Raw genomic sequence first — 26,949 nt, 5'->3', positions numbered from 1 at the left:
TACATTACAGTCATCGCAAGGAAAATACGTTACTTAACTTTCTATGAATTTCAGGTTAGCTATATTGCATAGGGAAGCACAAGTGTGTGTGGAAGACTTTTAAAAATACAGAATTATTTTTATCTAACTTATTCATGCAGCTGGAGAGGTTATAGTAACCATAGAAACGTTCAGTACATTTTAAAATATTTTATTATATATGAATACTGAAAAAAGTGATATTTCATATACCATAAAAAAGATAAAAGAACTGAAGTCTCACAAACGTCTTACACTCTAATTTTTAAAATATATAGTCTTTTCCGCTGTATAAAACTAAAAATTTTACTCACAAAACAATGAGTGCTATTTTCCTTTGCATTATAAAAATGTTCAACAATATAGTTCTAGTAGCATATTGAACTAAAAGTAAACCCACGTTCTTCCTTTTACTTTTGCTTGCTTTTTTGAGTAAATATGTTGACTTTGTGACACCAGATGCGTTGCAATAACATATTTGTAATTGTACTATTTGGATCTACCCTTCATAACTATAAGTTACTTATTTCACATGCTAGTTGCAATTAATCAAGGCACTTGTTTTTATTGAAAAGGGGCTGATCTCATACGTCTTACTAAAATATTGCTAATATTACACTACTGTGAATAGGACAAGGGAACATTTTTCATTCTTCCATGCTCTTATAGAATGTAAATTTCAACACAATGGCAATGCTCACTGATTCCTGTTGACTACTGGATGAGCTAGGGTGAAAATACGTATATTTCTTTAGAATTCCCATATACTTGTACCAAGAACATGTCATAAAGGTTCTGTTTGAATGAACATACTGATCAAATTTAGGGTCTTAAATAACTGTCATGGTACTGCATGCATTGTCTTAGCTCTATACAAAGAAGCTAGCATGTGGTATTGGTATATTCTAGAAGACATGAATTTAATAGTACTCTACAAATATACCATAATAAAAACATTGTTTAACACTATGTGTTAAGTTTTGTGGTCATACCATTGCCCAAAACATGTAGAGAAATGTCAGTAAAGCAGAGAGTTTGTATAAAGGTTTACCTGATGCTGGTTGGACTTTCTGATGATCAGCTGCAGACATGAAATGCTTCCTATACATTGTCAAGTACGTATTAGATCCTGAGACCGAGACAGATAAATTTAAAGATAGGAAAGGAAGAGGCAAAACTTCTAATCTCAGTGATACTGATGCTAAATATCTATGTTTATGTAGCATTCGGGACAGAAGGAAGACTGTCAGCTACCTCAAACATGAGATAAACCACCATGTACCAAATGAATGTTTAGATCAATACTATCAAAAAGACTCGATAATAACGTAACATTTGGTCGTGTAGCAGTTAAAATAAAAATATTTACTTTTATCTCCAAATTTTCTCAAGAGCATGGAATTTGGTTTAAAAAAACGTATAGAAATTGGACTGTTAATGATTGAAAAAGAGTGTTATGGACGGATGAGTTCAGGTTTGAAATATTTAGTTCAAACCGTAATTTGCATGTCCAGCGGAGAGAAAGGTATAATATATATTCATCTATGCCTAGCACCTTATATGAAGCATGGGGTATGCAGGTAATGGTTTGGGGTGATTTTCCTCTGAAACGACAAGAGATACTGATCCATTATGGTATACCCAGTGGTTTATATGTATATTATTGGCAAAGGATTCTACTAGCAAAAAAATATGATGACCCCAAACACTCAACCAACCTATGCAGACATTAATTAGCTAAACAAGAAGCTGTTGGAATTGTTCAAATGCTGCGATGGCCCCCACAGAGCTCCGATCTAAACTAAATTGAGCAGATCTGGGATTTGATGGATCTAAAACTTGGGAAATGAAACGTTGCTTCCAAAAACTTCACAAGAGTGTATTAAAGACATTTCTAGTAAAATCCCAAAAAAACACTTTGATTAAACATGTTGCAAAAATGCTTCAAAGACTGTTACGGTTATTAAAACAAAAAGGGGGCACACAAAATATTAAGTGTTTGTTTTTCTCAAGTACCCTACTGAGTGTCTACTGAACATGAGAATTAATAAAATGCTGATGTTTTACATGTGATTTACCTTTCATTGTTCATTAAAAGTACCATTAAATCTAATTTTACTTTGTTCTAACACATTTGCATAGTACCGTAAATAAGAAGTTAGTTTCTGTAACGTAAACTAATTTAATTTTGTAAGCATGATGTTTTATTATATCACTATATCATAAGGCTTAGTATCAATTGTAGTAGAAAAGGAGTTCAATTGTAACAAAATCTTTGTAACTTTATTTATCACGTGTTTATGGCCTCAGTTATACCTCACTGAGGTGTCTGTAGCGTTTCAAGAACAGGTTAGCACGACTTCAAAATAACTTTTAATTTTTTTTTACAAAAATAACATCCTATACTTGCTGGAAAATAAAGGTTTTCCTATACACCGAATCTCGATTAAAACAATTAATTTCCTGCAAACGTCAAGGGTCGTCTTACACAGTGGAAAATACGGTTTATAAAAATTGCTTTATATTATTAAAATGTTTTAAAAACAGTTCACATAATTCTAGTAGTACCAGATGATACTATTTTATCTTATTATATTCAAATAAAATGAATATAATGTGTATTTAGACAAGTAGAGTTGAACGCCAAAGTATCAAATATGGTCTTTTTTTATGTATAATTGAAGATTCTTGTTTGTTTTGTTTTTTTAATTTCGCGCAAACCTACACGAGAGCTATATGTGCTAGCCGTCCCTAATTTAGCAGTGTAAGACTAGAGGGAAGGCAGCTAATCATCACCACCCACCGCCAACTCTTGGGCTACTCTTTTACCAACGAATAGTGGGATTGACCGTCACATTATAACGCCCCCACGGCTGAAAGGACGAGCATGTTTGGTGCAACGGGAATTCTAACCCACGACCTTCGGATTACAAGTCGAACACCTTAACCCATCTGTCCATAACTGAAGAATAATAAAACTGTTTGAGATAACTTACTATGGGTAAAGTTGGTTTATATACATTAATAAAGGGCATTAAGGAAGGGTAAATAGTGTTAGAGACAGGAAGAATAAACCACAAGCCAAGTAAATATATTCGTACATTATTTGACATCTCAGACGCTATTCTCCTCTTAATATGTAGAAAAACGTTTTGATTAACTTGGATAATATATAAAAAAAAACTCTCCCTGATCAAGTAATGAAAATGTTTACTGACAGAACCCCTTCACCCACTTCTTTTAAATGAATGATATAACAATTAAAGAAACCCTCCCTAGTCAAAAGTAAAATGAAAATGTATCGTGATAGACCTCTTCATTAAAAATAGTAATTTTTGGCTGATATAGAGTAACTCAGTTATTTGTAAGCCTTTTGTTTGTGTTCTTTGTTTAGGCTAGAACTGTCATTAAATAGAATTATTTTTAGCTTATACAGTATGTCCTCAAGTGATAAAATTACATATGTCATAAAGCTGTAATAAGAGTCTTTTGCTTTGAGAAATATACTGCTATGCTGTTAATTCGCTATTATTTTCTTCTGAGTGTGGAAGATATTACATTATAAGAATCACCATAACCGTATTCAAAGCCGAAAAGTTAAGTTAGGGAACTAAGAAAACTCTACTGGAATAGTGACGCTTAATAATAGTTAAGCCTCACACATTAGTGAAGTTATGAGACAAACAAAGTTATGTGCGATTTAATGAAAATCTCCACACACACTTAATGGAAAATAATTCAACTCGTGGACAACCATAATGTCAGGCAGAATACATCAAAGCTAAGAAATATTAAAGCAAAAATGAATCAAATACTTGAAAAAATAAAAAAGTTGGATTAATTATATGAATTTCGAGCATATAACACTAAAAGTCTGCGACACACTTATTCATATGCAATATTTTTTGTTTGTTTTGAATTTCGTGCAAAACAACAAGAGAGCTGTATGCGCTAGCCGTCCCTAACTTAACAGTCTAAGACTAGAAGGAAGGTAGCTAGTCATCACCACACTCCACCAACTCTTTGGCTACTCTTTTGCCAACGAATAGTGGGATTGACCGTTACATTATAACGCCATCACAGTTGAAAGGGCAAGCATGCTTGGTGTGACGGGAATTCGAATCTGCGACCCTTAGATTACGAATAGAGTGCCTTAGCCATGCTTGGCCTACAAATGTAATCTACTATATTCAACTCCTTGTAACTTAAAGATAGTTTAAGTTAAAAAGGAACAATGCAAAACTACAAATTTATTTAACTCTCGCGATATTGAACTATCAAAACTAGTATTTCGAACCAACCAAACCAAGAGTTGACTGAAATGTAAACACACTCGCAACCCAATGGTAATCTGAGCTTAAAAACATTGTAATTACGACCCAGGAATAACCTGAGTCTGAAAAAAATGTAATTCTGAATCAGGGGTAACCAGAGTCTGAAACAAGGTTATCACGATCCAGAGGTAACCTGAATATGAAATCTAACCTAGCGAAATAAATAAACCCATGAAGAATGGTTTAATGCCGTATTTCAAGTATGAAGTGTGTTAATCACATTAAGTGGAGTGAAATAGGAGGGAATTACCGTTATCTGAAAATCAAATGAAGATATTTGTTTCATATGTCATTTTCAGTATATTATTTTTGAAATTTACTGATTCGCTTTTTGTTAGCTGTTATATGAAGAAGCATAGAAGTAAAAGATTAAATCTTTGTGCAATTTTTGATTAGCCGAAATATGGTCTCAGCAGAGAAGAATTCGGTGTAACTAAATAAATAGTACTTTTTATAATAACATTTCTATTTTTTCCAGACATATTAAAATCTCCAGGAATTTAAAACGAAAGGTTTCAGGTAATTGAGAATGGCTCCCTAACGAATGGTAGAAAAATTAAACTGTTATAAATATGGAAAACGTGGAAATTACACACTAGACTTTAACTAATAAAATATTTATAGTAATCAAAAGAGACAATATATTTAGATACGTATTTAACATCAAAACATGTTGACCCATTGATGGGAAGCCTTGAAACATGTTGATTGATACTACTACCATTGTTTTACCTCATTTGGTAATGAAAACTGGGAAATTGTCTCCAAAGATTAAATACAAGATAGACTGTTACAAACCATAAATGGTAGTAAAGTACCCGCAAGAGGAACGTTAACAGACACCTTCACTGTTGGAAGTTTCTGCATACATTATGCATAAATAATTGACATAGAGGAAAAGTGCATATTGGGAAAACACATTATGTAGCTTTGAACATTTTCACATTCTATTATCAGTAAATTTCCATACAGTACATGACAAGGTATTAGATATATACTGACACTAATAGAAGGAAGCACAAAATAATAACGACCTAAAGTTCAACAGAGGAGAATTCGGAATGGCAAATGATCCAATCCAAACGTCATCATGATCATATTTGAAAGCTTGTCAGAAGACTCATGGTCAAATGGTTAGGTTCAGATAAGGAAGTCACTCTGCAAGATAGCAAGATGAAAGACAAGAATATAATCCATGTTTGTACCACAAACCACACGGTTTGTACCACACGGATAACTTTCAGTGACTGGATTGTTAAAAAAACTAAAAAGGAATAAATAAGGAGAGAGAAAATGTGTTTTGTTAATGAATGTTCGATTATCCTGTTTCACAGATGTAGTCATTATGATGTTTGTTTCACAGATGTAATCATTATGATGTTTGTTTCACAGATGTAATCATTATGATGTTTGTTTCACAGATGTAATCATTATGATGTTTGTTTCACAGATGTAATCATTATGATGTTTGTTTCACAGATGTAATCATTATGATGTCTACATTTATAAATATTTACTTTGTTAACTGCCAAGAGCTACTTTAATGTTAATCAATAAGTTTAAGTTTTACTATTTTTGTTGTTTTATATTTTTTAACAAAGGAATTATTCAGACGACTTCACAGTCCAGGCAGGGGTACTGTTGTACTTTTTATTTTGACCTAAGCAATTGTAATGTCGCTTTGTTGGACAAGTTTTTATGTCGCATAATGGATGTAGCCTGATTATTTGTATCTTTTTAAAAGTTTAAAAACAAAACGGTTTAAGTAACATGATATTCGAGTTAGGCTACGGTATACGGTGAGTGATTTGTAAGTTTGACACAGAGGTATGATTATTGAGTTAGCAAGTTTATAGTTAATTAGGTTTTATAAGTATTATGTTTCTATTTCAACAAGAACATACAAATACGAGAAGTATCGTATGTACAAAACATTTAGCAAGAAAGTCTAGTGTGAACCCACGCTTATCAGTGGATACTTACAAAACTAACTCACATGACTGATAGTCAGAAACATCTAATACTTTCATTATTACCAACAGTTTCAGACATTTCTTTTTTTCTTTTTTTTACCAAATAGTCAAAGTAAAATGGTATTAAATTATCTCTAATTAGCTTATTATCGCGAAAGATAGATTTCTTTAATGTTTCTATTTTGGTGGCTTGTTTGTAGTTGAGGATGAGAATCCACAAGTATTGTAACACGATTTTTGTGACACAATCCATAAATTTTAATGATATGTATGTTAATGTTCATACACTTACAGTATGAATTTATAGGCAGATATGAATGGATGTTAATGTTTATACATTCACACTGTGTATTTATATATGCGTGAGTAAATGTTAGTATTTAAACACTTACGGTGTGCGCGTATATGACTGTATGATAATATCTAGACACTTACAATGTGTATTTATATGTATGAATAGATGTTAATGTCTATACATTGAAAATATGCATATATAGCCTCTACCGCAATGTTTCCATACTGTTCTATACTGATGTTATTGTCTGTGTGTATTGAGTAAATGTCCCAGTAGTAGCAGTTTAGTTTATTTTGTTTTGAATTTCGCGCAAAGCTACACGAGGGCTATCTGCGCTAGCCGTCCCTAATTTTGCACTGTAAGACTGGAAGGAAGACAGCTAGTCACCACCACCCATCGTTAACTCTTCAGCTACTCTTTTACCAACAAATAGTGGAATTGATCGTAACATTATAACGATCCCACGGCTAAAAAAAACGAGCATGTTTGGCGTGAGAGAGATTTGCATCCGCGAACCGCGGATTACGAGTTGAGTGCCTTAACCACTTGACCATGCCGGGTCTAGATATAACAGAGAAGATAGCGTTATGTTTACCTACTGTTCTATATTAATGTTATTGTCTATGTTCATGGAATGGTCATGGAATAAATGTCCTTGTAGTAACAAAGAAGGCAGAATATGGTCGCAGAAACGTGTAAAAGTTGCTATTCTGGTACGTTTATATACATAGTTTTAAGCATTTGTTCGTCAAAGCACACCTTCACAAGTATTTTGTATAAAACTGTTTGTTTTTGGTATAATCTTTTTTTCGAAACAGGTCAATACTTTGTTCAGTCATGCTTTATCACTTGCCAGGTGGTCAAATTATTATACTATCCAGAAATATTATGAAGAAAGAGGAGAGTAGGGTACCCCAATGTATCCAGAATCATGAAACGTTATCGCACTACGGGAAACGTTGTTCTAAGAAAGTCTGCTAGTAGACGTCCAAAAGTACTGCCCAAGATGACCCTGTTTTGATTAGGTTAACATGTCAAAGTCGAAAGAGGTCTTGCAACACCTTATGACAAGAATAGCATGAACACATTCATTCCAGGGTATCCAGAATAATAGTGAATAGGTGACTGGTAAAACAAGGTTATTTTACAAGAATGGCTATTTGGAAACCGATATTAATCAGAGTTAACTGTTACTGTATTACTTGGGTAAGGCAGTATGCTAGCTCATAGTTAGAACACCGGAAACATGTTACCTTTCTAGATGAGTCAAGCTTCCGGTCTAGTAATGCTGATGGAAGGATTCGTGTTTGTCATTTGCCTGGAGAACAGAAGAAGAAAGACTGTTTTCCGCACATGAAAAATATAATAGGTGGTGCAATACATGTTTGGGCAGCTATTAGTCATGGTGGAAAAACTGTTTCTCATATCCTCCCGAAAACTTTCAATGATACCTCCTACAGACATCACATGGAGACTATCTTTCCGCCATATGCTAGGGCAAAGTTTGGCAATAACTTTGTATTTCAGAATGGCAAAGCCACTTCACAAAGTGCGCCTATTAGTGAAGTTATATCTCGATCATCGGTACATTCCAAGCTTGGCATGGTCAGCAAAGTTTAGAGATTATAACCTCATTGAGAAATGGTGGACAGAACTGAGCCTAAACCACACTGCAGCTGAGTTGCAGCACCAATTAGTGACAACTTGGCATGAAATTACAGTGAATTACATCAGTATCCTCATCGACAGAACCACATCGCTTTGTAGAAGTTACTAGAGTAAGAGGAAGGCCAACCAAGTACTAAATGCTTAATATGAACCGATATAAGGTTATATACACTATTTGTAACTATTGATGTTTTACTCTGTTATTGCAAACATTCTGGTAAGGCTTAGCTGTGATAGGTGTGATGCTAAATTACACATCTTTCTACAAGTGTTTGATCAAATTGTTTTATGCTCCTATAAATTTTTCATCATGTCATTCAAATGTGTCTCATTATACAAAATACATATGTGTTTAACATAAGTGTCTCAGTTTAGCAACATCAAATGTATTTGTATTCCATTTTAATTATAATGATCTTATTTCTTACAAAATATGCAAACATTTAGGCTGAGGCTGTAAGTCAATGCACGATGTAAAAAACAAACTTAACAAAGAAGGCAACAAGTAAATATTAAAAATGAGATCATAAACGTACTTAGTGCAATGTTGTTGTTGAACAACCTCAGACATGTTTATATTTAAATAGAAAAACTTTACAGGATAAAATGTGTTCTTCAGCTGTGAATTTGTTTCTATACCTTAGGTAACACAGATTTATATATATATATATATAACTTTACATTTCTTTATCTGAGGTAACACAGATTTATATATATATATATAACTTTACATTTCTTTATCTGAGGTAACACAGATTTATATATATATATATATATAACTTTACATTTTCTTACCTGAGGTGATACATGGATTTATAAATATAATTTAACTTTTTTTTATCTAAGGGAAAATGTACATTTATATATATAGATAACTTTACATTTTCTTATCTGAGGTTATACGTAGACTTGTATATGTATTTATATTTCCCTAGGCCGGTATGGTCATGTAGTTAGGGCGCTCGAATCGTAATCCGAGGGTCGTTGGTTCGAATCACCACACATATTCGCCCTTTCAGCAGTAGGAGCGCTATAATATGACGTTCAATCCCACTATTCGTTGGTAAGAGAGTAGCCCAAGAGTTGGCGGTGGTTGGTGATGACCAGCTGCCTTCCCTTACACTGCTAAATTAGGGGCGGCTAGCACAGATAGCCCTAGAGTAGCTTTGTGCGAAATGTAAAAACCAAACCAAACATTTCCTTATCTAAGGTTATACAGATATTTGTTTAGATAAATTTACATTTTCTTATCTAAAGTGATACATATATTTATATATATATATAAAACTTTAGATCCCCCTATCTGAAGTGACATATAGATTTATATATATATATAACATTAGATTTCCTTACCTGAAGTGATACATAGATTTATATATATAATTTTACATTTCCTTATCTGAGTAGATACACAGGTATTTGTATATATGCATATGATTAACTTTTTATTTCCATATTTCACGTAGTTTGATATGTCTTACGTCTTGAAGTGAAAGACATAACGGCACGTGACGTGTCAAACAAGCATATTTTACTTTCTTCACAAACTATTGATCTGCCGAATGGCCGTAAGATCTCTTTCAAGAAGTGTAGTCATTTTATCACATTTGATCAAAATCCAGCAGAAAACATGAAACTTCAAAGAACACAAAAAAAACAGATCAAGGTCCATAATTTCCGGTCCGTATTTCAGAAGTCTGGAAGGAATAAGATTTGTGTGTCTTTTATCGAAAATTAAATAGTTATTTTCTTCACCATAGGAAGCAAATGATTTCCGTCGTACATATTGTGGAAATACGTTAAAAACAAAAGGATTTTACTAAGCTTCGTAGATAAGAAAACAAATACTCTTATGATGAAAATGAGTTGTTATAAAAGGTTTGGAAAACAGAAAGAAAACTTAGTTGAAAATAGGAGAGCTTGCCCAACCTGCTATAATAAAATTATTTCGTGCCTAACTATTCTGAATATTTATTCAAAAAATCATGATAATTGAGTTTCATACACAAATGTTTTGCTGTTTGTTTAATAACAAGAACCAAGGTGCAGATATCTAAGTTTTATTGAAAGAGTAGATCATTATAAAATGACGATGTAAGCTGCTATGAAAATTATTATGATGAATATTTCAACGTCTATTACCATTAACACTGTTAACCTCTATGAATATTAACAAAAGTTACATTTCGGTTTCTATAAATAACCCATAAAACAAAGAGTTCTATAAAAATACGTTTTCCTCTGGTGTTGGATTAAAACAATAATTTTCGGAGACCAAAGTAATAAGTGACTACATCATAAAGGTGCCGTAAGGTCACACCGAGTTACTCCCCTTTGTGCGACTACCCTCCTTAGTACCAAAACCAAAGATGATCTTATACTAACAAAGTGCATTGAATTTTTCAACTTAAATTCTTATGATAGGGTCTTTTTTGTAGAAAAAGTTCAAAATCGGTGTCTTCCAGAATTTTTTGACTGAACGAGGCATAATAGTTTTCGTGTCGGGCTGTAGACCCGAAGGTTTACAGTTTGCACTCTAGTTAAATGAGAAAACAAATTGCATTTCGTACTTTAAATGGGTACGTTATACAAGCAATGACAAAATTCTACTCTTCGATTATAATAGCCAAAAATTTGCGGAGGTTGTTGTTCCCTCTGGATTCTCAATTAAAAATAAGTACACGGTTATATCACACATAGCTTTGATGTGGCTGTGCGTGAATATATCTCTCAAACAAAACACAAATGTTAACATCTTATCCATAAATGAGTACCACGTATTTTCTTATCTAGTATCCATCGTCGATAGTTCAGTTAATGGATCACAATTGTAAATAAATACTACGTATTCTCTTATCTAGTATCCATCGTCGATAGTTCAGTTAATGGATCACAATTGTAAATAAATACCACGTATTCTCTTATCTAGTATCCATTGTCGATAGTTCAGTTAATGGATCACAATTGTAAATAAATACCACGTATTCTCTTATCTAGTATCCATTGTCGATAGTTCAGTTAATGGATCACAATTGTAAATAAATACCACGTATTCTCTTATCTAGTATCCATTGTCGATAGTTCAGTTAATGGATCACAATTGTAAATAAATACCACGTATTCTACATAATATTGTATATAGTTAGGTTAATGGATCACATCTTAACGTAAGTTTCATACGTTTTCCTACCTGGTATTAAGTCCGGACATTTTTCTTCCATTGGTAAAACGTTTAAGCTCGCTGGAGAGTCATACTTTTCCGGGTTTCTTTTACTTCTATAAAAAAAAAATCTCGTAACTTTATTCATATTTTTATTCCCGTAAAATCTATAAAATGTATTCAGCCGGTATTTTCTAAAAATAAGTTCTTTTACGAAAATGAGGAGAACAGGCTTTTGTTAAAAGAACCAGAAAGCCGTAAAAATAATGGGAATGTATCTCAGTGAGAGAACTATAGGGAACATTGGAATAGACATTAGATTCCTTGATGTTTCACAAATGTTCCCTATTTGCAGTTAGTCAGTTGTAAAAAAAAAATCAATCAATCGAAATTTAGAAACTGTTTGGACCAGAAATGTTATGTTAAAAATACAGTTTTAACCATTTTTGGAATTATTATTCGTTTCCAAAAACAACTTTTTAAAGATGTATCTTAAGTCCTTAGATATCATTATTCTTATGCTTTTATTAGTTACGTCAACTACAGCCTGTTAAAACAGCTTTGAAGTCACATTTTTGCTGTATGTTTGAGGAAAAGAAAATGCAATATGCATTAAAGGAAATTTTTATATTATAACAATAGATAACAATGATATTGAACTTTATCATTAATATAACGTTACGACCATGCCTACTGTATACAACTACGTTGCAGGTTCTTATATTAAGCCGCAATTTATGACTTTGTGGCAGAAATTTCTTAATCAAGTTGTTGAACGAAACTTGAATTTGAGACTCACAAGCAGTAATTACTTTTTACCAAATCTCATTCAAATAACTACGTAGCAGGAATTGTTTACAATAAATAAAATCTATTAAGAAATAAATGTTTTTGTTTACGTTGCTCGCTTCACTGTCTTTCACATGTGATAAAAGTTAATATTAAAAATGTTGCTGAATATATCTGTAAACCCAAAATGTGCTTTTTGTTAAACATCATTTCAAAGGTTTCTCGACGTTATATGATGAAGACATTGAGATAAAAACATTCTTTCTCTTGGAATAAAATAAATTCCGTTAGAAAAAAAACAAGTTATCATTCCAACTACAGTGGCTTGATTTCAATTATACAAGTACTCGTATTACTTTCGAAGTTAGAGGCTTTTCTTATAAACAAGCCACAAATATTTACATCTTCTGTGAAAATATTTGATTGTTTTTAATTCGATTATCTGGAGTTGGTAATTAGGTGATAAATTTCATGTATGTTTAAAGAGTTTCGTGAGTTCATCAAAAATAGCTTTTTACTCTCATAAGAATACTAATTATTTCTTGTCGCCTGAATAAAGGCTTGATAGGCTTAGCACAACTGACGTCGCCACACCAGTAAAAGATATGTTTAGAAAACGTTTACAGTACGACTAACATCAAAGGAATTATTGTAAGCTTCATTGTTAATTATTTCAGAGTTATCGTTTGTTCTTTTCAAATGAAATTACACAAAGATCGAAACTCGACCACTAGGACTTTTCATTTAAATTTATAAGTAGTCATCAATGGGATATAGCTTAATACGGTTATATTAGCATTAGAAATACACTAGTCGAGTTTCTTTATACCTTAGGTAAGACAAAGTGAAAGATCGTTTAGTTAGTTTATTTTATTGAGATCATCTTATCAAAATTATTTATTGAAAGAAATACCCTATATTACATGTGCTAATCTTCATTCTTCTCTACTTGCTAACTATATCAACATATTAAAACCAAGTCTGTAAAGGAACAAAACCTACATTATTTGTGCTAATTCCATTAATTTGCTGTTTACTGTGTAAATAAACAAATTAAAACCAATAATGTAGAGGAAATATATAGTTGACTTGCACTAATTTCCTCTCTTAGTTAATTATTACCTATACTAACACATTAAAAAGAAATAGTCAAAGAAATAAAAGATTTTCTGACTTGTGCTGATCACCTATCTTTGCTGTTTATTAACTATATCAACAAACCTAAACATAGGATTCTAAGAAACAAGACATTCCTGACTTGTGCTAATCACGTTTCTTTGTTATTTACTATCTATATCTACACATTGAAGTAAAGGAATGAACTAAGCAAAATCGACCTGACTTCTAACAACCTCCATTCTTGGCTAGTTGTTACTTAGATCGACTTCTTGAAACCAAAAATAAAAAAAAACTAACTTATACGTATTGTGCTGATCCTTTTTATTGATCATTTACTATCTATAAGAAAACATTAAAGTTAAAAACGATAATAAACTAATCATTTCTGACTTCTCTTAATGTCCTTTTTTGGCTGTTTACGACCTACATTAACACATCATAACAAATAATGCACAGAAATAAAACTTAGTTGACTTGTCTGTTTACTACTTATATTAAGATATTACTAGAAAGGATGCAAAGCAACCAAACCTAACTTACTTGTGTTAATCTCTCCCTTTTTGGGTATTTATTACTTACATCAAAACCTTAAAACCAAATATGTTAACAAACAGAATCATCCTCATTCGTACTAAGTCTCTTTCTTCGATGTTCACTAGCTATATCATCACATTAAACCAAAATGTCAAAGAATCAAAACATACGTAACTTATACTATTCCCTTTCCTTGGCTGTTTATTACCTGTATTCATACTTTCAAACCAAGAACGCAAAGAAACAAAACCTACCTGATTTGTTGTTACCGCTTCCTTGGGTCTTTATTATCCACATCAATCAATTAAAACGAAGATTTGAAATGAACAAAACCAATCTGACTTGTCATACTTATCTTTATTGATGTTTTCTACCTAAACCAAACCATTAAAATCGAAAATTCAAAGAAATAAAATGATACTCACTTGTATTCATTCTCTTTACTTCCATTTTCCCTGCCTGAAACTCAAAAGTGAAAAAAAAATATGTTTCTGAGTTTACTTATATCTTAAATAAACACGAAATTATTTTAATGACGAAAGAAAACTAGAGCAACCTAATAATTATACACATACAGGTGTATATATTTTTGTAACTTACATCAATAAGTGTATTTTATAGAACTATAAGTAGGTAGAGTATAAACATTAGAAGTTTCTTTAGAGGTAACTGTGTTTTATATAGATTAATATACATTTAAGTGTGTTATAGGTAAAATCAAACAACTGTAGACAAGTAGGAAAATAGTTCACTGATCAAGTATAAGTGTTATCTCAGAACAAGAAACAAGTAATAAATATACTTTATTTGGCATACGAAGAACCAGAAATGACCATTCACTTTTTGGAACATTGACCTGATCAATGATAAGAGAATGTTATCTCTCACTCAGTGCTTTCGTGGATTATAAAGCGTAAGTTATGATTAATTATATATTAGCATGGACAGGTGCAACAACAGTCTGTTTTATGGTACACACGATTCATCGTCATTAAAGTGTGCGCAACATTCTGCACTGAGATAAATCGATTCCGAACTATTCCGATTATTCCCGACAAGTAGGCCGTTTGAATAGAACTGTGACGTCATCAAGATTGTTGTGGAAATGTACAAATGCAGCATGTACTTACAACAATTTTGTCACAATGTAGAAACAACTTTTGAAATCGCGTTTCGCAGTGTTATTTTTTACATCATTAATCGCGTGTTAATTATTCTAGTCACTTACAAAACAAGAGTTAACTATGGAAATAGATCGGGGACTGTTTCATCATAACGTTTCTCAGTATCACAACCATTTCGGTCTTTGAACAACAAGAAGAAAACAAAGAGAGCTAATTTATTCTCTGCAATATAGGAAATTCTCCCATCCTTTTCCGATTCACTAGATTCATCCAGTGCAGAAGAACATCCAGTTAATTTTCTGGATAGACGAATCGAATAAACTCCCAGTGTTTGGGAGCGCTACCTGCTTCCGATCGCTTAGTAAATAATGAATTACAGCCGCTTGTGTTATTTTTTAATCTTATCCCATAGAATATTACCAACTATTTTAGTATATATAAGAGTTCATATATACTTTTAACCATGGCTTTATGTTGATATTATTCAAAAGTAACTATTTTAGACAAACAGAAACAGCAAAGATCTAAACACAAGACGTTGAATATCAAAACGTCTGTTCGTAGAAAATCGTCAATTGAAAAGAGATCAAATCAAAATATCGTAACGTTTGAATGAATTAAATATTTTATTATTTCCAAAGAAAATAAAATAAATGTTTCTTACCTTTTTTTCTTCTGTATCTTATAATAAAAATAATTAGAATTGCAACTAAGATGATACCAACAGCAACCGAAACCAAAATAATGAGCATTGAGCTAACAGCCAATCTCCATTGGTCAGACACTGAAAGGAAAATATTGTTATTGTTAGGTTTACATTGAATCTCTGTCGCTCTTGTCTTTGACATTTACATTCCTATGTCGTAAAATATTTTACACTTAGAATTATTTAGCTGTTTCGGAGTTCCCTCATCTAGTAGTTTATCTATGAAATAACTTTGTTTACCTCGAACTAATCACAAAGTGAGTCGCCGTAAGGAAATATAGTAAGAAATGATGATGTCATTCAAACCGTTTTCTCGAGAAGCTTGGTATAATGGCCAGCTTTACATGTTGTGCCTTGATTATTCTGTTCTGTCGCAAGCCAATAAAGTACCGTGAAGAACTGTGGATCTCTTCAATCTTTATTATAAGTACCATGATTAGGACCATATAATGATGTGATTAAAAGCAATGTATTGTATCAACTAAAATTATCCTATATCATAAGAATAAGAAACTTGAATTATGTGTGAGAAATTATTACAGTAGAACTAAGTCTGTAAGGAATTCATCGCTTATTTGGTTTGATTTCTGGTTTTAATCTCTAACTGTAATTACATAAACATAACCTAATTTACAGAATCATAATTAATCTAACAAGTTTCCGGTTATTATGAATTAATAAATTATATTTAATGTACAGGAAAAAGAAGAAAAGAAATGATAACCTTTCAACAATTAATCTTTCAAATCCCAGAGCTAATGAGAAATATAATAATACAGTTTATACCAAGAAGGTACTCAGTATGTATGTCTGATGTTTATATAAGTATGGGTTCAAATTCTCTCTCTGACAGCAAATATAAGAACAGTGCCTGTGTAAAGTTTTGTTTGTTTGTTTTGGAATTTCGCACAAAGATACTCGAGGGTTATCTGTGTTAGCCGTCCCTAATTTAGCAGTGTAAGACTAGAGGGAAGGCAGTTAGTCATCACTACCAACCGCCAACTCTTGGGCTACTCTTGTACCAACGAATAGTGGGATTGACCGTCACATTGTAGCGCCCCCACGGCTGGGAGAGCGAGCATATTTATCGCGACGCGGGCGCGAACCCGCGAATTACGAGTCGCACGCATTACGCGCTTGGCCATGCCAAGCCTACCTGTGTAAAGAAGGTACTCAATATGTACATCTATGTTTATATAAGTATGGGTTCACATACCGGATGTAGGTAGAATAAGTTGTTTACTGAATTAATAAGTACCATATGTAAGCATTCTAATTATCAATGATTATTCGTTTTACTGAAATACTTTCAGGAGAATAATTATTTTTAAAAAATATAACTTGTTTTCAAGAAAATTTCTTTGGTAAAATAAAATATGTCGATATTTAACTTTTGTCAAGATAACTGTAGATTTCTTTTAAGAATATCTCTTAGTGCTAAAGTGTAAACCATACATCAGAATGAGGAACGTAATGAAGGCTTCTGTATCCACGTAACGGATAACTCAGTTAGCATTACATAAGAATCAATAAAATGTGGATATCCTACGCTTGAAAACCTTCAAATACATACCTGATTTCTAAGGAATGGAAACAACATAAATAAATAGGTCATTAGCTTCTTTAACAAGACTATCCAGAATCATGGGCCCTCTCAGCGAAGATAGCAATAGATTAGTTTGTTTGTTTGTTTTAAATTTTGCGCAAAGCTACACGAGGGCTATCTGCGCTAGTGGTCCCTAATTTAGCAGTGTAAGACTAGTGAGAAGGCATCTAGTCATCACCATCCACCGCCAACTCTTAGGCTACTCTTTTTCCAACGAATAGTGGGATTAACCGTCACACTATAACGCCCCCGCGGTTGAAAGGGCGAGCATGTTTGATGTGATAGAGATTCGAACCCGCGACCCTCGGATTACGAGTCGAACGTCTTAACCCACCTGGCCTTGTCGGGCCGCAATAGATTAGCAACCGAAACGTATAATGTAAGCTAATTAGTAACTAACTGATAATTACACTGAGGTGATCAAATGAGCTAATAACCATGACAACGATAGGTAACTGATTGCCACAACTTTACAGTAATCACTGTTTTATAGCTTTTAGCATGATAAACTACATTCGTAGATAAGTATACATGTATATATACATCACAGAGCGCTTTGAGGAGAAACGACAAGTAAATATTTGTAGTATCCAAATATGTTTGAGTAAATTGAAGACCATTGCTTAGATTAGAGACCATACCGTTGTGAGCTTGAGTCTCAGGACTGGCGTGGGTACTGACACGAAGGAAGTGTTTCTGGCTTGCGCCTCTGACATTGACAGCGTAAACCAACACCACAAAGCTTGATGACGACGGGAGATTACGAGCACGAAATATCGGAAACGGTGATGTCATATTTGCTTGGAGTTGCAGATAAGGCGTATCAAGAACTTCCATTACGAAATGTTGACCGAGCCCGCCATCGTAGCCAGCTTCGCATTCCACCCGGAAGCTGTGATCTGTTTCGTTGAACACGGAACAGTTATGGACCGGGTCTGGAACACCTATACCAGAGATAAATCCAAGAACCAGTTTAGTAATTTCCGGGAAACGCGCTACTTACCAGTTACTTCTCTTTTTACTTTTTTTAATATTTTTATCTGGAAGTGAATTTAGGTGAAACGTATTTAGAGCAACATTTAAATTTGGTTCGATTTGTCTTTGTGTTACACACTTCACTGTTTAAAATCCTTATAATTAGATCAGTATAAAGATTTGAATTAAAATGAATTTTCACAAGCACACAAATATATTTAATATTAACCAGATGCTCAAATTCTGTAACTACGTCCACAACATTTGAAAACACCAATGAACTTTCAGATGTGAAAGCAACTTTTTTCTCTAAGTCTTCAATTTTGTTCTTCATGCCTAACCATAAAGTTTGTAATTTTTAAGACAAACACAACAATAACGAGAATAAATACTTCGTTAGCACCTTAAGTAATAAGAGCCTTTGTTGACAAAGTGTGTATTAAGAAAGTGCAACAGAAACAGTGTTGATAACTAACACGAGTATTACGTACACAGAGTTTAATGAGAATCCGTTAAGCAGCGTGAACCACTAATAAAGTGACATTCAAGAACTACTTTCGTAACTTGGGTGTTGAAATTTGCGGTAATAAATTGGGATATCCAAATAATACAGATAATGGAAAATTATGTTGACAATACGACGAATGTAAAATTGAATTAATAAAAGGGATAATCATTGTTAATAACGTTCATAATAAATGTAAAATACTTTTTTCTGTAACTTATTAAAGTCGATACTTTATTCTTGCTGTATACATACATAAATATTTTTCCTGTTTAGGATCTGACTTTCTCTATCTCCTTGTTTCACTTATATTTATTACGTAATTTACGAAACACAGCAGATGTTGAGAAAAACTGTTTTTATTGGTGATTCGCCTTTGTTTGGGAGAACTACATATACGTATATCGTTTTTGTAGGGAATCATTTATGATATATCGATATGTTCATTCAGATAGATATCTAGGGTAATTTTATTTATGAATTTTTCCCTTTACGTTTATTCGTCTGTTTTAAGTTCCCTCCTGCAAACACATCAACTCAGGTGTGTTCATGCTACGTTGATGGATAAATCTAACTAATCCCTGTCGCACCAAACATGCTCGCCCTTTCAGCATTGGGAGCATTATAATGTTACGGTCAATCCCACTATTCGTTGGTCAAAGAGTAGGCCAAAAGTTGGCGGTGGGTGATGATGACTAGCGTCTTTCCCTCTAGTCTTACACTGCAAAATTAGGGACGGCTAGCGCAGATAGTCCTCGTGCAGTCTTGCATGAAATTCAAAAACAAACAAAAAACAAAACCTGACTAATGAGCTACTGGTGTGTTACGCTACTTGTCTCTAATGACTCATTGTGTTTAGTTTAAATACACGTTATTGGTTAGAAAGTTTAAAATATCGTATCTAAATTTCTAATGTACCCATTGGAATATTATATTACGTTATTGGTTTTGCATACGGAGTTTGATGGTAGCTTACGTTTAGAATTTGTTTTAGTGAGATGGTTATTGCCGTAGGTAGTAGAGGTGCAGGTTTATGTTCAGAATTGTGTTCACACTGGTTCATGTCAAGAGTCGTATTAATGCTAGCTAGTTTGAAATGTTAGGTTGATGCTGGTAGTTAGTCTTATATTTACTTTTGTAATGGAAAATTTTATAATTGAGTAAAAATCCTGTTTCATACACTTAAAAGTTTGAAAAGATATTTAGTGTAGAATTAAAAAATAATTTAATACAAAAACCCCTTGAATGAAAACTACCACCAAGTGTGTAGAAGAAATCCTACCACATACTTTTCAAACACAGTTTTGTTAGTATTACGGCCGAAATTATGAATTACTCAACTGATTAATATGTAAGATCCAACAATTAAAGATGTTTTTTTTATGTAATTGATACCTGGAACTGCCGGTACTTGGTGAAAATTCATAATTATTAAATTGTAAAAAAACAAGACAATTTTACGTTTCACAAATACATAATTTATTCACGACCATAGTCGTAAATAAATTATGTATTTGTGAATTGTACAATTGTCTACTATTCATGAATTCTGTTGTTTTTAATTTTATGTCATACCATACTTTTAGTTATATAGACATGTTAAATTAGCTGTACTATTTACTGTGTAAAGTTTTGTTCAAACCTAAGTAGGTTCTTTAGTTTTTGTTCTGACTAAAGTATGTTTTTTATTTTTGTTCTGACTAAAGTATGTTGTTTATTTTTGTTCTAATCTAATTAGGTTGTTTATTTGTTGTTTTCACCTAATTAGGTTATTTTTTTGTTCTAACCAAATTAAGATGTTTATTTTTTGTTATGATCTAATTAGTTTATTTTTTCTCTCCTAATTTGTTTGCTTGCTTGAATCAAACCTACACAGTAGAAGTATATATATATATATATATATATGTATGTGTGTGTGTGGAGAGTAACGTAAGATTAATTTCCAAACTTTGATTTCCTGAAATAACATCCTTGTTATTCTATCAGTATTGCATATAGATAATTTAAAAAGGAAATAATTTCGGTTGTAATTGTTTTAACGTCACCTTAGTAACGATGAAAAAGCTATAAAACAAGCTGTTTGGTTTTAGGTTTAATTTTTACTATATCAATTGATATACACTCGTGACTTTGGTAATTAACTATTCCAATTCCAAATTTTCTATACGTTTATCTGTTGTTTTTTTTATCTCGCTACAAACTCTCAGTCTGTTTTACCAAGATAAGAAACAAACAAAAACATAATTGAAAATAAAAATTACATGAAATAGAAGCTTTAAAACAACATGGAAGAAAAAATTTGCTTTTATTTGCAATACACTAGTTTTAATTTTAGTTACATATATTTGTCAGGGATTTACTGGGCATTAATGATTCTGTATTTCGAATATTGGAGCCCAACAACTGAAGGGCTATCAACGCTAAGCCTAACCAGTCCATAACTTTTACTGCAACCCCTGGTTATTCTTTTCTGAAACAAAAGTGGAATTTGATTTTACCTATTATAATACACACACATTCCAAAGTACAGAGTGCAATATTTTTTTCATAGAGTAAAAATTCGTTACAATAATTTTTGAACCAGGCTAATATCTGGTAGATATTATGTGCTTTACTTATCAGTGAATGTGTCTATTACCTATTCATTCAACAGGGTCAAGTATGTAATTTTGTTAGTGTCCACACCATATCCGCAAATTCAGAAAACTGGAATAAAACTAATTATGGATCTGTAGAGTTTCATTTAGGAATCGTTTTCTGGATTCTTCTAAGGATACAATGGTCTTAAAGATTTTCTATCTTCCCAAAGTTAACCACTCATGTCACTGTGATCATAGATTGCGGTATCCTTAGTAACGATCGTCTTTCTAACTGCCTAACTCAGCTTTAACTCTTTGGTTTGGCTGGCAATGAAAACGTACCCGCCCTGTGGGTAGTAGACATGCTTATTTTACGATTTTCTAACTCTGTAATTTGTATTATGTCGTAATATCATCTACATCTGCTACATTGGTAGTGTGTGGAACGTTTTGCCACGTAACTTTTTAATGTAATGCATCTGACGTATATTTTGAAAGGTGTGCGCGCAATCATAAAAGTAAATTTACAAATGATTGTCCTCACACCTCATGATTATTACTGGCTTTGCATGAACCTCTAGAGATACAGTATTGCAATAACGTGACCTCAGGTAAAATTTAGTTAGAAAAATTCCCTACTTACCCAAAAGGAAACTTATTATACTCTTCCTTAGTTTTCTACTTTTAGGATCAACAGAACCATTAGAATGCTTGAATTTCTTAAAATTTGAAAGAGTTTTGAAGAAATACCAAATATACGCCTCCTGTAGGTGAAATACTACAGTACTAGTCTGATTGACTCCATTCGCCTGGCATGGCCAGGTGGTTAGAACGCTTGAGTCGTACTCTGAAGGTCGCGGGTTTAACTCTCCATCAGCACGCTCGCCTTTTCATCCCTTTTACTATCTGTCGGTAAGATATTTGCGCAAAGTTTACGGTGGGTGGTGGTAACTAGTGCAAATAGTTCTCGATTAGTGTTGCGTGAAATGTACAACAAACCAAATCTGTTTGACCGAGGAATTCGTTTAACACAAGCTGAAATCAACACATTTTATTCTTTAAGTTGGCCTTTGAGAGTTCGCCAGGATATCACTTTAATGTATTAAATATGGGTCATTTAGAAATAAGAAAGTTTATGCAATGTAAAACTAAGAAGAAACATACCGGTAAAAGTAAGGAAACTAGAAGTAAGAATTATTGTGAGAAAAGAAACGATATCTCCCAAATCAATAAATAATAGTTTAGGGTTAGCCATTCTATACCTGCAGGAATCACTAAGAACGCACAAGGTTGTCGCTGTGAACCAACACTGTTGCTTGCCCAGCAGAGCAAAGTCCCGTAGTCGTATTCAGTTCGAGGAATATAAGAAGCGATACTTTTTGTACCGCTTGTCACAAAGTCCACGATGTCCAGACGTTCCACTGAGTTGTTGAAAGCCCACTTGAAGGTCACAGATGAAGGGTCAGCATCTACCTCACAACGTACTTTCACACCATCATGTTTGGGAACCCCATAGATAGTTCTTTGGTCCGGCTTACAAATTGGAGCGTCTGACATGTCAATAAGAAATAAAGTTGGAATGCATTATACTGAAACTGAAAAGACACATTCTACATGAAATGAAGAAGCATTATCAACAACAATACAGTAAATGTGATTGTTAAAACGTTGATTAACCATTGGTCATCAAGCAACTGTTTGGTGGTTTTCCTATTATCTAAACCAGTGGTTCTCAAACCTTTTTGTCTGTGAATCACTTCGGCACGGCAAAAGTCCTTGCCTGCCACCTACCTGTCCTACCCTATTTGCTTTAGCTTCCCCCCGAAAAAAATTATTAGAACTCGTGGGAAGAATGACCCTGCTTTTGATGTAACTTTGGATTTTTGATCAGCCCATTGACAAGCTGGAGGACCCTATTGACCACTATTTGACAGTGGACCACACGTTTAGAACCACACTGTAAACTACTATTGTCCTGTCACAATCATAAGTGAGAAAATAAGGAAATCAACAATGCGTTATTCATGTATAAATAAGTTATGTTATTTGTAGAAAGACACATATCACGTAAGATGTAGTAATCACCCATAATCCTTACACTTTCTACTAACGTACCATTATTATCCATACTGAACATATAAATGTAGTTATTCTTTTATTTCATCAACAAAATTTACCTAAATTTGACCTGACTCTCAGAACAGTATTACTTACATTGAACACGTAAATGCACATCATCCATACAACATTACTTACATTGAACACATAAATGCACATCATCCAAACATATTGCTTACACTCAATAGTACCCCGCTGGTACAGAGGTAAGTATACGGATTTACAATGCTAAAATCAGGGGGTTCAATTCCCCTCGGTGGATTACGCATATAGTCCGATGTGGTTTTGCTATGAGAAACACACACACACACATACACTAAACACGTAAACAAACATCATCCAAACAATATTACTTACAGTAAACACGTAGATACACATCATCCAAACAATATTACCTACAGTGAACACGTAGATGCACATCATCCAATCAATATTACTTACAGTGAACACGTAAATAAACATCATCCAAACAATATTGCTTACAGTGAACACGTAGATGCACAACATCCAAACAATTTTACTTACAGTGAACACGTAGATGCACATCATCCAAACAGTATTATTTACAGTGAACACGTAAATAAACATCATCCAAACAATATTACTTACAGTGAACACGTAGATGCACATCATCCAAACAATATTACTTACATTGAACACGTAAATACACAGCATTGCTCTCACCCACGCCCTCAGAATTTCTTGCAGAACAAGTATAATGACCTCTACTTGACCGTCGCACTTTCTGTAACACTAACGATTGATTGCTCACAATGATACCGACAGTTGTGTTAGTTTGTAGTTCGCGCCTCTCAAACTCCCATCTAATTTCTGTCACCCATGGATTGGCACGGATGTTGCATTCGAAATAAACGTCATTTCCTTCTTGAATGTGAGAGTGTCGTAACTTGCTGCCGAGTCGTAGCGTCAGTTCTGGTGGATCTGTTGAAAATTAAATAATGCTAATCGATAATTTATTAACTGCTTTAAAAAAATGTCTTCATAAACGTGATATGTTAACTCACTTCAAAAAATAGTGTATAGGTCCAGTCATTTTTTTTAAATTTTCATGTATATGAAATAACTACAGCTATTTCTGAGTTGTAAGAACTCATAGAATTTTGCTACTTTTTCAAGTGGCCTCAAATAAATAACCGATTAAATATGACGTCCGATTCAATGGATCTTGTTCAGTAAAAAAGCCAAACTAAAGCTTATTTAAAGACATTACTTAACGAAACATGAAATGCGTTTCACTTCTAAAGGACTTAGATGTTCCTATAGACGTCTTAGAAAGGCTTTAAAGGTTTCATTTTATTAAATAGACTTATTGTCAGCATTTCACTATGTAAAACCCAGATTATAAAGGCCTGAACAAAAGATTACGTAGTATTTAAAATATAAACGTCATCACTGGATGAAAACATTGTGTACCGGTATCTGTATATTTTTAGTAAGATAAAGCGAAAACATTTACACTGTTAACAGAAGATTACGTAACGTTATTTAAAACTAAGTTCTAAGAAATACGCGCAGCATATAATAAGATACCAGGCATAAGTCACAATTTTGTTGCTAATTTCATATTGATGATTATATTTTAAATAGTCAAACAATTCTGTTGCAAAAAAATACAATTTCGAGACTATATTTGTACGCTGGGTTGAATAATTTTGGCTTGAAAAATTTCATTAAATCATTAGTCGTTTTAACACAGATTTGTTTAGGTTTATGTGACAAGTTTCAAACCTGATATCTATTTTCGTTCATATGTTCATGGAATATACTCGAAATAGCTGTATATCTAATGATAAGTGGTTTTGGAGATATATTTGTTTAATCGGCTGCCTTTCACATCATATTAACAACAACTAGAAAATTTGCACTTACAATAAACTTCAAGCATCCAGCCGTCTTCTATGGCACTATCCAGCATGTTTAGATTTTCCGCTTTACAAGATAGGTATTTTCCGGCGTCTTCTTTAGAGGGCCGGATTGTCAGAAAGCTTGAAGTCAAAGTTTCATCTTTATTAGTTCGGTTCTTGGTAGATCTCAACTGTGTTGAGCCTTTCCACCAAGTTATTTCCGCTGGAGGACGAGACCCATTAGTGCGACATTCGAGTTGAACCATTTTCCCCGAGGATAGGGGCAGTCTTTTCTCCACTATTGTTACTGTAAGGGGTCTAACTAGAAGTAGTGTAAGGACTTTATTGTACTCGTCAGGAGCAGTCTTTTCTCTAACACAACAACATAAATCAGTTACTCTATCACAACACAGCGTGGGCTACAAATCACTTTAAGAAATAAATCAGAATCAAGTTTCCGGTACCGAAATAAACAGTTTACATAAGTTGTGTAAATTCCTTACTATCAAAACTGTATTAACCCAAAAAATTAGTAAATGTTAGAAGTGAATATTTATTAAAAGATACAATTAAAAAAAATGGTTTGCTGATTAGTTTTATTATCTGACTTACAAGTTTAAATCATGAAAATCTCTATAAACGGTGGACAAATAAATAGAGTAAAACTTACATTTGCAAGCAATATTTTACTCAATATTATCTTAGTTTTACATTTTAAGGAAAACAGTGTTGGCTATTATCGAATAACTAATTCAATTTTTAATCTACAGAATATAATTACACTAAGATGTTCTGTTCTTTTCTTCACTAAAATTTCCATTCAATGTGCTAACCCGTTGTGCTTATTTTCTAATGAGTTTCACACTTCGAGCAAAAAATTAACGAAGAAGATTCATTTAATTTCCTTTTCCTCGTTTCATGGATCATCAACTTTTTGGACTTATAAACATCTGGAGTTTTATTCACGTAGTGGACAGAACCCAGCTAGCACAGTGTGTGTCTTTTTAGTAAAATAACCAACTACCTGAACACAAGTTACCAAAATGAATTTCAGTACAGATAAGGGATTACTTCTAAAAAGTACATCCGATAAAACTAAGACGACTGACTCCACATCAAACTACTGTTATTGCAGCAGAATCATAAGTAACTCAGTACGAGGAAGTGGTTCAATTTATAATAAGTAATATTTTGTTAGAGGGTAAGAGCTAATTTTATTTATGACAACTGATACTTCCGCAGAGTTTCCAAAAGTGTTCTCTTTCAAAAGTATATTAAACCAAAATTAAGAGTAACAATTATTTTGATTTTTTTTACTTTTAAAGTTCATTTGTCATGCTGTGTTGTAGCTTACATAATGCATAATTCTTCTCGTGATTCGTGGCATGTGCACGTTTTACAAACGTCACGGTATTATAAATTATAATATTAAGCGCCCCTTGTGTGACGTCATTTTACTGTCTATACTGACTAACTGACAAACACACTACAGTATACTAGTGTTTCGGCAGTACGTATACCAAGTTTGTAACTGGTTTTGTTTATAAACTGTGAAATCATAAATATAAAATTAAAATTGTT

At 33.0% G+C, this 26,949-nt stretch overlaps 1 pseudogene across 1 annotated transcript in view; it reads right to left on the bottom strand.

Annotated features, from left to right (window-relative positions):
• LOC143230973 (nephrin-like) overlaps nt 1-26,949 on the bottom strand; it is a 169,592-nt pseudogene that overhangs the window by 22,750 nt on the left and 119,893 nt on the right. Inside the window, exons 5-11 of the transcript XR_013016720.1 lie at nt 25,394-25,690; nt 24,155-24,445; nt 22,648-22,935; nt 17,968-18,270; nt 15,679-15,798; nt 14,316-14,349; nt 11,479-11,564 (exon numbers count right to left, since the gene is read on the bottom strand). The product of XR_013016720.1 is annotated as a nephrin-like (transcript). The remainder of the gene's footprint in view (nt 1-11,478; nt 11,565-14,315; nt 14,350-15,678; nt 15,799-17,967; nt 18,271-22,647; nt 22,936-24,154; nt 24,446-25,393; nt 25,691-26,949) is intronic.

The sequence above is a fragment of the Tachypleus tridentatus genome, chromosome 10 (assembly GCF_004210375.1).
Source record: "Tachypleus tridentatus isolate NWPU-2018 chromosome 10, ASM421037v1, whole genome shotgun sequence".
Taxonomy (NCBI): Eukaryota; Metazoa; Arthropoda; class Merostomata; order Xiphosura; family Limulidae; genus Tachypleus; species Tachypleus tridentatus.
The sequence above is the reverse complement of the archived record's forward strand: the minus strand, read 5'-3'. Positions and strand labels throughout refer to the sequence as shown.